Here is a 13,991-nt window from a genome sequence, read left to right on the forward strand (position 1 = left end):
CTATGCTATGGGCCTGCTACTGGCATCATCTATTCACTTGTACGGTCCGCCCTGCATCACGTACATTGGAAGAGTACTTTCTTGGTCTTTATGAAATGGAAAAGAAACAGAGTTACCTCTCGCTTCCTTGACCTTCGGCTGTTGGACAGCCAAACACTTTATTACTCGGCGATGGAAATCACATGAGCCATCCCTCATCGCATGGGCCCAAGCGGAGAGTATCACCCTACACAGGGAAGACAATCTAGTGCAATGCAAATACCCAATAGCCACTAATTGGAACACCATCCTGACTGATTTTCAGACCACCACACAACATGCGACGACACCCCCACACGTCCATTGGAAGGTGGAGCAGGAGCAGCAGATGACTGAAGCGCACTTAGTCGCAGAGCCCCTTTAGGGTTCCAGGCGTATTCCCTGGTCACTATGTTCCAGGATCCAATACTGTTATATAGATCATCTTCCTCATGTGCTCTCCGGACCATACGTAGAGCATGTGGCTGACTGGGATGGATGAGGGCTCGGGTTTCCTTGATTGCTGAATTACTTTGATTGCTATATTGCTCAAATTGAATTGTTTATCAGTTTCTCAATAGTTAATACTTTAACGCATATGTAACTGTTGCATGCTCTGTTGTCAGTATGTCTTGTCATCAACTCAAAAACTAACAAACAGGTTCAAAGAAAACAAATGTAATTAGGTTTGGTGGTTATCCTGGATTACAGATTAATTGGGACAAGTCTGCGGTAACACGGAATAATAGGACAAAACTCTGGAAATGTGAGAACACAAGTAAGTGTAGTCTGGACAGGCTGAAATATCTTGAAGTTTATGCTACCAGACATGTCAGCAGTGATGAGGAAGAATTTCAAGGTAGCATTAGAAGGGACTAAAGTGAGTATTTAGAGATGAATATGACTCCCACTGTCAATGCTGTGACATATCCTTGATCAAGGTGGTGAAACTGCCACAGTTACTGTATCAGCTTTTGAATATCCCCATGTATCTCTCGAACGAGTTTATCTGGCAACTCCAACAATTGCTGACAAGACTTGTATGGGGAGATGAGCAACCTTGTGTTAAGTGGTCAGTGCTCATGCAGCCGATGATGAAACGGGGATTCGGTGTGCTGTATCTCCTTCTGTATTACTGCGTAATACAGGTCATCATGCCAAATACTAGTTTCTAGAATCAATGACATTAACACATGCAAAAGATAAAACACTAAACAGTATTCCCTACCAACCGTTATAGCGAAAAAAACAGATATCCAGTGCTTTGGATTCGATATAATGGCTATTATAGGCTCTTATAGGCTGAGCATGGTGGTATGGTGAGAGATAGCTAAACTGATGGGAATGGATGTACCATAGTCCCCCACTGCTGCGTGTAGATAATAACCCATTGCTATCCCACACTGTTGAGTAAAACCTGTGAAAAGTCAATTGGGAATTGTGGTTAGGGGTGACTTGTATTCGGGAGGTCAGTTTCTCATCATACAGGAGTTTAAGTACAGAAGGGAGACTGGAGCCCGTCTATAATACTATATTATTGTATCACACTGTGATAAGAGGCATGCACCTGTCGAATGGGGCCCTCCCCCCCACAGGAATGAGACATGTTGAGTTAACTAATACAGAGAGGTGAAGGGAGTATGTCGGTTGTATTTGTGATAAAAACAGTCATATTTAAGTGAGGTCCTGAATACGTGGCCAAACCGGTGTGGGAAGGTGAGCTGGACAGAACCATATCAGAGAAAAATCGGAAAAATTGCTGCACAGAGTTAGGGAATAGGTGATTAATTACAGAACAAATTATTGCATTTTAAGATACTTCAGCTTTTATACTACACCCGGGAGAGTATATCTCAATTTGAACCCAACATTACTGTGAAATGTAAAACCAATAATGTAGCTTTATACATATTGTGTGGGCACGCCCAGAGGTGGGTCAACATTGGAAAGGGATTTTTTTGAGACTATATTCTGAGTTTTAAATTAACATAGGATTACAAAAATAAACATTTTAAACAAATCATACACAAAACAAACCAAAGTAATTAAGGCGGTGTTCAGTCACATTTCCCTCTCTTCTCCTCACTTCACCCCCTCCAGGGCCCACAAGGTACATAATATATGTTGCACTGAGGTGGTCTTTCTCTTATTATCCCTGTACCTAGGGCTGCACCTCCTTCGCATTTCCTTAAGCTTTTCAGACAGAGGAGGTGTATACCTTCTTGCATTCCCAGAGTATTGGTTCCTGGTTCCTACAGCTCTAGTCCATATCCTCCCTACACCTTTTCTTATTTCTTGGACAGCCCCTTCCTTCATATACCATTTTTCTTTTGTTCTACATATGTCCATACCCATTATCCAGTCTCGGAGTCTTGGGAATGTCTGGCTACCTCATTTCCAGTGACTTCCCTTTTCGCAGGTAGAAACGCAAAGTTAATCAGTAGTTTCATATAGGAAGGTCCCTCCATATTTTCAGTAGTTATCAGTGGAGTCCGTGCTTCAATGATTACTCCTGTGCAGTGCTTAATTTGTAAATAAAAAAGGTGCCAGAGCCCAAGGCCCTCCTCGGCTGCTGCAATTAAATGTGCGAACACGGAACACTGAGGCAGCATAATCCTGAAGCCATCTCGGGCCACTTCAATCCATTTAAAGCCTCTCCCTGCCCCTTCAGCTCACTCTTGCAGCTTTCTGCTTTCTTCCATTTTGACGCTTTTCAGTTTTTCTCTTCCTCCGTCTTTCCCATATGTGTCTTTTGCTCGCAGTAAATGCTAGAGGCAGAAAAATAAGTGCCGGCCCTCAAAAATAAGTGCAGGTGCTCCACACCTGAAACAACAAGCGCAAATTAAGCACTGTTCCTATGGCCTCTTCATATCGGTGTACTGCCCTTTCCCAGAATGCTAGGAGTCGAGGGCAAACCCATAGTGTATGTAGGAAAGTCCCCTTTCGTCCACAGTTTCTCTACCTATTTTGTACAGTAGTGCTCTGGAATAATACATTCTATGTAATATTTTGAGTTCAATGCAGCGCAAAGTTGCCTTTATGGCCACTTCTCTTGGAAATTTGTAGCACACCCTCCAGTCATCAATGTCCAGTTCGCCTACATCTGTCTACCATCTGGCTCTTATCTCCCACGGTCGCCCTGTATATAGTTCTTTAGGGTGGCACATGTAAGGGAAATAGCCCTCGCAGTCATATGCCATGCAGTAATCTCCTCTACAACGAGGAGTCCTCTTAGGTATCCTTATCAGGATGAATCGTTTCCTGTAGGGAGTGTCGATGGGGATATTTAATGATCTACGACGTTACCATCTTATATTCCGTTTGGATGTACTCAAAGGGCATTATACCATTTGCATCCCTCGCGTCCCCTAGTGCTGAGAGGCCAACTGGATCCTTTCGGTCCCAACCATAATGGAATTTTAGGGGTTAGTCTCTTTTCCCACCCCAGGTCTTTTGTTAACTTAAGCCACGTAGCTATCCCTTGTACCGTGGCTGGTGGGGCATGTGCTCTCTACTTCCCTCCATATAGTACGTGTTGGGATCTTTTTTGCTCCAGGTTAGCCCAGTCTTTCTTAAACGCATGGCCATCTAGTAGAGCATATAGTCATTTGTTTATTATTCTAACTTAAGCTGCCTTATAGGACCTGCAGACATTTGATAATGCAATAACCCCATCATAGACAGATCTCTGGAGGATAGCCATCGCTATTCCGGGTCGGCCATTCCTCCACAGCAAGGTCTGGAGAAATGTATTTACTTCCAGAAGAACACCTCAGGGATTATGCATGGGCTATTTTGCAGAACGTATGTAAAGCAGGGCAATGCAATCATTTTAAAGAGTGCTGCTCTGCCAAGAATAGAGTGGCACTGCTTCCTATTGTTTAATATCCTTTTCCAAACCTGTGAATAGTGGGGCATAGTTATCATCATAGTGCATTTGGTCGCTCACTGAGATCCACAGCTCTAGGTATTTAAAGTGTTGGGTGGCAATTTGCAGTGGCAAAGGCAAGTCACCCTCTGGTGTCCAGTTGCCTCTGGGGAATATTAGGGATTTCTCCTAGTTTATTCTCAAGCCCGAAAAATGCCCCATACACTTTGGAAACCTCTCCTAGTCTCTTCCGATTCCGCCACGTCAACAGTATGTCATCCACATATAGGGTATATGCTGTTCCCAGGAGCCACCCCATCTACAGCCCCACACCGGAGCATCCAGCCATATCCATTATGCCAGGGCACCTATCACCCAAGCGAAGAGCATCAGTGATAGGGGACATCCTTGCCTAGTGCTCCTCTGGGTGGGGATGTTCCTAGAGAGGGACCCATTGAATTTCAGTCAGGCTCTAGGGTTAGGGTTTAAGTGTTTTGTCCATTTTATAAATTTGGGTCCACACCCCATCTTTTCCATGATGGCGAACAAAATAGTCAATAGTCAAACGCTTTGTGAGCATTCAAATACACCACTGCTAGTGGTAATGCTAGCCCCTCAGTCGCTTTGGTGTTATTATAGAGGCGACAGGGTTTAGTTTAGTAGACCTGTAAGGTATTAATCCTTTCTGGTCCAGATGTACCGAATCTGAGCTCAAACCCCCATAGTCAGTTTTCTAACACCTTAGCTAGTTCTTTGGTGTCTGCACTGAGCAGAGATATTAGGCAGTAGGAGTTCCATCTATCTTTTGGTTTACCCTTCTTGGGGATGAGCACTAGTGTTGCAGTGTGCACGTTTTTAGAGAGTTCTTCATTACTGCATGCCCCGTATACATTCTGTGCATCGGTTCCATTATTCTTCTTGCCACTAGTTAAAAAAAAATTCTGCAAGGAGCCCATTTGGGCCCAGTGTCTTTCCCGATTGAAGCTGAGCCAAAGTAGTTCGTACTTCTTCTTGTGTAAGATCCTCCTACAATGCTGGGGCCCTCTCTTTTCCAAATGTCCTGCAGGGGTAGTGATGTATAGAAGCCTGTAGGTCTTGTTCAGGCGGTGTTATGCATGTAGAAGAGAATTCCTGTATGTAGTCTGCTAGTATTGCCACTATTTTGTTACTCCCTGTGACTTTTGTGCCTTTCTGAGCCATACTTTCCCTGATCTGGTTCCTTTCTTTATCTCTACTGACAAGCCATGCCAGGAGTTTCCTGGCCTTGTCACCTGCTTCATTTATTCATTTCGGTTTCACCACATAAATCCTTTTGACTTCCTCATTGGCTTTCATACTGTACGCCTCCTTTTTAAGAGCTATGCATGTCTGTAGATCTTCTGGAGGGACTAGTATGTTGTCCTTTTCTAGGTCAACTATCTCCCTTTTGCAGGTCAAGGCTCTGCTATTTATTTATTTTTTTATTCCCCACCTCTCCTGAAATTATTGTTCCCCGTATTGTGGCCTTGTAGGCTTTCCACGGTGTTTCAACATCCTCTGCTGTTCAATATTTTCTGTAAAGTAATGCTCAGATGTTTCCTCTAGTCACTCTACTTCTTTTGTGTTCATCAGTCTCCAAGCTGCCATCCTCCACTCTCCCCCTCATCTTCCTGGTTTCTAAATGTAACACACAGTGGGAAATGGTATGATATACCTCCTGCTTTGTACTTAGCCTCTGTGAATCAACCTAATGCAGTAAGTAGTGTGAATAGGTACGCTATGCGGGAGTACGAGTTATGTGCTACAGAGTAAAAGGGGTAACATTTATGTGTCCTGTTCAGGGCCCTTCAAATACCCTCCACATTCCCATCGCCTGTACAAAGTTCTCCAGTTTTCCCAGCTAGTGGGTGGGGCGTCTGAAGCACATTCTATCTAGGTGTGTGTGAAGAAAACATATTGAAGTCTCCCCCAGAATGGCTCTACTTTTGGGTAGGTCCATAAGTACCTGTCCCAGTTTCTGTAGTGTGTCTAATTGCAACCCCAGATAGATGTACACATTGACCAAAGACACCGTCGCCCCTTCCCATCCGCCCAGTATTGCAGTGTATCTTCCCAGGTCATCAATCCAGGTCTGTGACGCATGGAGCGCCAGTGACTTCTTAAGGAGGATAGCTACTGCCTCGAACCTGTAGTATGGCACGGGTGACTAGTCACTTTATATTTCCCACAGCCCAGGTAGCTAGGGTTGGAGCCTTTCATATGGGTCTGTTTTAGAATCACTACATTCACAATATACCGTGCCAGCGCTTGAGTAACTAATAATCTCTTTATGGAGGTTCCACAGCCCACTAATATTCCATGTAAGCAATTTCAGTGTGTGCATCATTTCAGTCAAGGTACCCTAGCCCTCCTTCCATGTATCATTCCCCCCGATAGTGTGTCATACTCTTCTGGTCTATGTGTCCCTGTTGCATTTTTTTGAACAGCTTCCCACCGTCCCTTATTATGGGGGGGGGTCTTTAAACTGGCTGCCTCACAAAAGTATGGTATGCCTGTTCTTTTAAATCAAAGTGTTGATGTGGAAACACTTCACAGTGATGTGTCATGTTCCTGATGAGTGAGGGTGCTGCCCGTGGATCGTATTTCCTGTCATTCACCCACCGTACTGGCCACAAATACGAGGGATCTCAACCTGCGGTCTCATAGGCTTAATTCTATATAGGTCCTTAGATTAACTCCTCTGACATAATCGGGGTAACCAATAGTAGAACTGGATCTTCTCCATCCTCTCCCTGTTCCAAGTCTCCATCTTCACTTTCTTTCAGTAAAAGTTCCTATTTATTGGAGGTCCCCAAGGTACCCGACCACCAAATGTGCGTCACAATTTTTGCTGTCCAACTCTGCTTGGGTTTTTGTTGGGGTCATCTGCAAGCATCTCTGCCACCTGTGTTGCCTCTTACACGCCTGCCACTTTGATTATCGGCCCATCTCTCTGTTCTCAGAAAGGGGTTGCCTATGGCTCTCTAGCTAGTCCCACGCCTCCATCGCAGTTGTGAAGAAGTGTGACCTTCTCTTGTCAATGATGCAAAGTTTTGCTGGAAAAAACAGTGCATATCTGAGGCCTAGTTTACAGAGGAGCGGTTTAACTCCTTTGAAGGCTTCCCGTGGTTGATGGGCTAACGTGGTTTAGTCTGGATAAATGTTAACGATCTTTCCTTCTATTGCCAGTGTCCTTGTATCCTTGCCCTTTGTAATATGGCAATCCAGTCTTGAAAGTTTCACAGTCTGGCGACTATCGCTCTCGGCGGTGCCCCGGATACCAACAGCCTCCCAGGAAGTTTATGTAGTTATTTTAATCCACCAGCACCACTGAGGACAGCCACTCTTTTAGGATCAGTTCCATGCTAGGGCCTTCCACCTTTTCTTGGATACCCACCAATCCAATTTTATTGTGAAAGGACCAACCCTTAGCGTCACTGACTTTGTCCATTAAATTAGCTACTTCCAGTTCTAGTGCACTCATGTGAGCAGTAGTGTCAGCCATCGTAGGTTTAACCTGCACCAGGAGGTCCGTGTCCAAGACCTTTTCTGCCAGGTTCCAATGGTCGGTTTTCAAGCTATTCACCTCCTGTGCTACAGTATCAATACTAAGTTCTAGGGCTTCTCTGGTCCCTTTAATGGCCACCAGTATAGCCGCTGTGCATACTTCTAGCCCTTGGCCATCCACCATCACCCTCTATTCCACTGTGTTCTCTGCTACCTCAGGGTCATCCTCGGTGTGGGGAGACCTAGGCAGCTTTGGGCAAACCAACTTTTACCCTCTCCACCCCTTGGCCAATTACGTTTTGGCACCCTCATCATTAGGTGTTCATGCAGCAGGCCCTATCCTCTCTTCCAGGTTGTTCCCCACTGTCTGGGGCCACCACCAGCAGTCACAGCAGCATTGCTTAAGGAGTGATGTCGTCCCCTTGATCTCTAAGGATCAGACATCCGGCATCTGCAGGGCTGCTGGTCGTGGGAGTGCCGCACCAGCCCCAACTGTTATAGCCATTAGCCCCTGGGGTACGTGCACCCCCACCTTACAGTTGCTCCTGGTTCACTCCCTCACATGTTCCTGTCATCGAGCTATTCCATTCGTTTATGCACACCACTGCAATGTCTTTTCAGACTATCTATATGTTCACATAATTATGGGCCAGTCTCAGAGGCTCACTGATTGTCCATCTCCTTTGCAACAGGCTCTGAGATTCTATCCTCCGCAAATGGAATGAGGGGCCCAAAGGTTCTATGCCGTAAAGGAGCCCTGCAGAGTGCTCTTTCACCTGTTTTTTGGCCTTCGCCCAGTGGCCACAAGACTATGATGCTGCCTCTGTCATGGTCCTGTCACTTTCCCTGTGAGGGTTATCCTTCTCCCGGTGCTCAGGGGACCGATGCAGCGCTTTCGGGGTGCATGCCCCTCCCACTGGCCACTCTCCCTGTTGCTCTTTACGGGTGATGAGGATTCCAGCTCCCCCGACTGGAGAGGGAGAATGTGTACCCCTGTGGGCTGCAGGGCCTATAATCCCCAGGCCTGCTTCTCACTCCTTTCCCCTTGCCTTCCGCTTACTCGGTAGGGCTTCAGCCACTCCTATATTTCTTATCCTGCGTGGAGTTAACCTGGAGTTGTTGGGTCTGACTCTCAGGATACCCTGGCTGTCCAGTTGTCCCCGCAGGTGCTGGAATCTCCGTGTGGGACTGAAATGGTAGAGGCTCAGTATAGTCCCGGTATGGACGCCGCCATCTTGCCACGCCACTGCTCTGCTTCTTCTCCACCCCCTGGTCCATTCTCCTGGTCTCAGGAGGTGCTGCCATCACCACGAGTCTTTGTTGGTCCCCTGGGTGTTCCTACACTCTTCCGACCCAGCTAGGGTCCCAGGGGACAAGGATGACTGCCACTGCAGACTTCAGGCGGCGCCGGCTGTTAATAGTTCACGATGATGCAAACCTGGAAATGGCATTGCTGAGCCTCCCTGACAGCATACCCAAAGCTGTTAGCAGATACAATTCTATGGAATTATTGTTAGTCAAAGAGAGAGTGGCAATATATTTGATGGCCCTAAGGAAGTCTCCTATGGTCAAAGGTTGACTGATATATATATATATATATATATTTGGAATAAAGTGGAGAAAACCTATGTGAGACATGCTGTGCGAATGCTGTAAAGTGGCTGATATACAGGTGTGTTCTTCCATAAAAGAAAGGAAAAGCTGTGAAATGTTTAGAATGATTATTCACCAGTACAACAGCACGCCAGAACAAGATTTCTAAGTAGCACGGCTGCTAACAGAATGATCAGTACTGAAGAAACAATACCAGATAAAACCCATAACAGTGTCTTTATCGTAATCCCTGTGATAACTGTTTGAAAGTTCAAATAAAAAATTAAATTTTAAAAGGGCAGCTCTTCCCATTAGGAAAGAGTCTGAAGAACGGTACTGGACAGTACATATGTGTAACGCTGGTGTATCTACAGAAGCCAATGTAAGGTTCAAGAGGTCAGACCTTAAAACGAGAGCAGCGTGTTTGGGTTGTGTGTGTTATCCGACTGCGCTCTTGAAATAAGGGCTCCTCGGAGATCCGTGTCTTTGGTTTAACATGAATTAGAATGAATGATGAAAGAAAAAACATAAGAAGGAATTCTTATTTCTATTCTGTTTAACCTATGGTATATTTATATATGCAAGGTTTCTTTTTATGATTCGGACACAAGTCCTTCCAGTCCAGCAGTTGGGGACAATAATGCTGTCCTGGCGGGTTTCATCTCAATAATGCCAGCTTAACACCTGGAGTACAGAAATACAACTGAAAAGTGACTAAGTAACATTTGCAATGGGCCTGCAACTGTACTGCACCGTGGGTGCCATGTTTCCTTTACTATATTTGGGTCTGTTCAAACTAGAAGTATGTTTAGTTGTTGAAGGCCATACTTTACTCAGAAAATAGCTGAATATCGAGCAAATGCGGCTAAATTAATAAATACATTTAAAAAGTCAGTCACGTAATTCCAGTGGTGCTGGCAATAAACAAAACAATAACAAGAAATATAGACATTTGTGTAAATATAATATTTGTAACTTTAGTTCAGAGTAGTGGGAGTCAGTTAATCCCAATAGCCGAAGTTAATTTACAAAAGCAGACTGTGTTGCACAAAAATACCTTTTCAGTTCCTTTATGACAGATTCGCCAGACAGGATGGAACAGTGTCTCAAACACTCGGTGCTCTCTCTCAGGTTTGTGGTAATGTTTTTTCTTCCTAAAAGAATGAATTACAAGAAGTGTCATACCTCTGAAATTAGTGTTAACTACCTAAAAATGACCAATTAACTGGTACCAGAATGCAGTAACCTGTAATCGGGACCCAACGGATGCGAAAACGTTTCCAGCACTTCTCTGCATCCGAAGCCAACTCTAAAAAAGTAGGACTATGCTGGTTAGATGTTGACCCGTGTAAAGGTATTGGATAAGAAATGAAAAACACTGAATGTTCTCCTTAGGATAGTCACTCACTTTCTGGACACGCATTCCCGTTCCTCACAAAGCTGTCACCGAATGTGCACCAAAAATATGATTATATTCCTTAAACGCTCTCTCTTGCCACCCTCATGATCTGTGGAACAGACCATGACTATTTGCAAGACAGTTTGGTGTTTGAGAGTGGTAAGCTTCATATCGATCTTGGTAAGTTTGAAGAAAGTCCTTGCCTTAATAGGAAGCCATTGAAGAGTGATCAACATTTAAATGGCACAATTCTTGTGCCAATGGCCAATATGGCACCTGTATGAAGGGCTGCCTTGAGAGGGGCCAGGTTTAATTTTGGAATGATTAAGGAGTAGTGATAGCCCAACGTAGGCAATATGAGGCATTTAATCAGTAGTTTGAAATCCCTGTTGAAAGAGTTTTATTCCTAGCAGGAGCCTAAATTGAAACTGTAGGGGGGGGAGGAGAGAGAGAGAGAGAGAACAGGGATGTGGAATTCCTATCGCCCGACGCCATCTTGTTTGGGGTCAAGGGCAACAAGTTTTTATGTTTACTTTGTCCTTGGGACAAGTAGGCCCAACCCCCTGCAGCACAAACCCTTTGGCTGCCTGTTTACAGAGAGTTGAACTCTCTGCAGTTGAGGTAATGTGTTTCCAAAAGATAATGCTGTTAGAACTTGTATTTATGGTTCATTATTTGAAAGCCTTCATTATTAGGGTGCGTGCTGTAAATAAATGTTTTAAGGTCACACTTCACTACTGACGTTGGTTCCAGTACAAAAAAAATAAACGTGTACACACATGTTTGAAAAGTTTAGGCTAAGAGGCTAAGTATAATGCTCCCAGAATGCTCTCTGATTATATGCAAATGAAGTGTCATTTAGTAAAATGTGTTGATGCATGCTAGTATTTCCCAAAAATATTTCTAATGGAAAATCAGTGTAACCATTTTCAACACGATTATGGGAAGCATGAAAATAAACAAACACTGACAAAGCCAACTGATCTGACATACTTTTATAAGTCTTTTAGTTTCATCAATGCGTGTCTTGTTTTGACATGGCTTTTGTAACACTTTATTGTTGTGGGAGCTACCAGGCCCTCAACATTGTAACAAACATTGGCAAAAACCCCCCAAAAAGTTTTTGAACTCTTAAAGCACACGTTGCCACCAGCGGCATAACAAAGGCCCCGCAGCCGCCCTCCAGGGGGCCCCGTCAGCACAGCACCTGCCCTGAGTGAGTCTGGAGAGGAGGCTCCTCCATGTTCTTTGCAAAGGGGCACCCTCCAGTTTCGTTACGTCACTGATTGCCACTGTAGTTCCTGACACTGAACAAAACTACTTTGTGTGGCAATATGCTCCTTGTGGAAGAGCAGAATGCGATCACTCACAGTAAAGCCAGCCGAAAGAGAGAGAAATAGAAGTTTAATAAAAACAAAATGTCTTTGTTAACACCAGACCTAATTAGGGACCAAGACCCACATGTAGGTAGCTTTTTGCATGTCGCAAACAGCGACTTTCGCTGTTTGCGACGTGCAAAAAGCACATTGCGATGCACAAACCCAGTTTTGCGATTCAGTAACCTAGTTACCGAATCACAAAACGGGTTTGCGACTCGCAATTAGTAAGGGGTCTTCCCTTCCTAATTGCAACTCGCAGTGCAATAGAAGATTTTTTTGTGACCGCGAACGCGGGCGCAAACCAATCGCAGTTTGCACCCATTTCAAATGGGTGCTAACACTTTCGCAAAAGGGAAGGGATCCCCATGGGACCCCTTCCCCATTGTGAATGTCACTGTAAACATTTTTTCAGAGCAGGCAGTGGTCCTGCGGACCACTGCCTGCTCTGAAAAAATGAAACGAAAACGTTCCATTTTTCGTTTTTGTTATGCATCTCGTTTTCCTTTAAGGAAAACTGGCTGCATTACAAAAAAAAAACCAAAAAACTGCTTTATTGAAAAGCAGTCACAGACATGGTGGTCTGCTGTCTCCAGCAGGCCACCATTTGTGAGGGGGTCGCAAATTGCGACCCACCTCATGATTATTCATGATGTGGGCATTTGCAAAGCCCTTGCGAATCACAGTTGGTGTCAAGGACACCATCCTACATTCGGATTTGCGACTCGCAATTTGAAGGTCAGAAATCTGAACCTACCTACTTGTGGCCCCAAATTCTTAAAGAAAGTCACAAAAGTGCACCCATAGTATATGTCGTACCCCTATAAAATATTTGTGAACTGTATTTTAGCGTGGGTAAATACGATATGTAGATGTGCTCATGTGAAAATCTATTGAGCATTTGCAAGTTCATTTTCCCTCCAGCCACTTTCTTCCCAACCCTGGAAGAAGTTCTAATTCTGCCATTGTCAGGAGTAAATGTCCAACCTTTCTTATTATGGGAAAATATTAGAGAGAAGCTGGTAAAAATCTTTAAAACATGCAGGTTAGTAGGTTTGCAGACTCAAAGGTATTCCAGCCCTGGAACTACTGCTTACTGCTTCCTCCAGCCCCAGTATGCAGATCTGCAGAAAGGTGGCAAAATAAGGAAATTGCTACAGTAGGGATTGAAACTCCACGTATTCAAGCCCTACTATGGTAGTAGCCCTGGCATAATCAGAGAGGCTATTAATTGCTGCCATAATTTGTCGCCACACTACATGGCACCAAAGGGACAAGTAGATCTTTTTACAGGACAAGTAGATTTGAGAAGCAACCTGTCCCCTGGACAAGTAGATATTTTAATAAATTCCACACCCCTGGAGGGGGGAGAGAGAGAGAGAGAGAGAGAGAGAGAGAGAGAGAGAGAGAGAGAGAGAGAGAGAGAGAGAGAGAGAGAGAGAGAGAGAATATGGACTTAAAAATTCAGATTCTTGTAGACAAAGGTGTAGCACACCCAACAATGGAACAGCTGCAGTAAGAGTGAGCGCTTGTTTTAAGAGTATATACTTGGGATGATGAGGTGTCTTCCAAGACTGAATGTTTCAGTGATTGTTTCCAAGAAATCCAAAATCATACAAGGATGACATTTTCTTAAAAGTGGTACAAAACGCAGGAGTGCTTAACAAGGGAAGCAGGAGGTTCCACACACAGAAAGAAAAGAATGAAGAGACAATGGATTACATGGAGAGAACGTATTAGAACACAGAGGGGTAAACAGAGAATTTGACATTTTATACCTCAACATCACTTGGCTGTGCATGAACTGAACAAGTATTCATATTCATTCTTTCCTTGAGAATATTCAGGAGGGTGGAATGATTTACCCGGTCACAGAATGCAGACATGAGGATGGCAAGTCAAGAATCATTTTTTTTTTTAAATGGGAAGCGTAATGTCAACCATTTGGAGTATTGTAGTCTTCTGACCTGAAGACTGAATGAAACGTGTCTAGGTATCTTTCATGTATAAATGGAGCTGCAATGCACAAATGTTTTCTAAGACTTTCAGTTTAACACCGGGCGAAAATGACTGCACTCATGATTTTTCAGCAGTGGAGAAAACCAACATATCGAGGCAACCTGGACTGTTCTTTGTGACCGAACGGTATTGATCATGCTGGACAAGTAAGTTGCCACAAAAACTAGTACTTTTAAGAAAAGCAACACTATAA

The 13,991-nt window shown here is 44.2% G+C and overlaps 1 protein-coding gene across 2 annotated transcripts in view; it reads right to left on the reverse strand.

The window, feature by feature from the left end:
* Window positions 1–13,991, reverse strand: part of BCORL1 (BCL6 corepressor like 1) — an 860,657-nt gene that overhangs the window by 831,541 nt on the left and 15,125 nt on the right. For both annotated transcript variants that reach the window (XM_069212828.1, XM_069212837.1), the window contains exon 2: window positions 10,062–10,158. The gene's annotated coding sequence lies outside the window, so the exon portion shown is untranslated. The remainder of the gene's footprint in view (window positions 1–10,061; window positions 10,159–13,991) is intronic.

This window comes from Pleurodeles waltl, chromosome 2_1 (genome assembly GCF_031143425.1).
Source record: "Pleurodeles waltl isolate 20211129_DDA chromosome 2_1, aPleWal1.hap1.20221129, whole genome shotgun sequence".
NCBI classification, from domain to species: Eukaryota; Metazoa; Chordata; class Amphibia; order Caudata; family Salamandridae; genus Pleurodeles; species Pleurodeles waltl.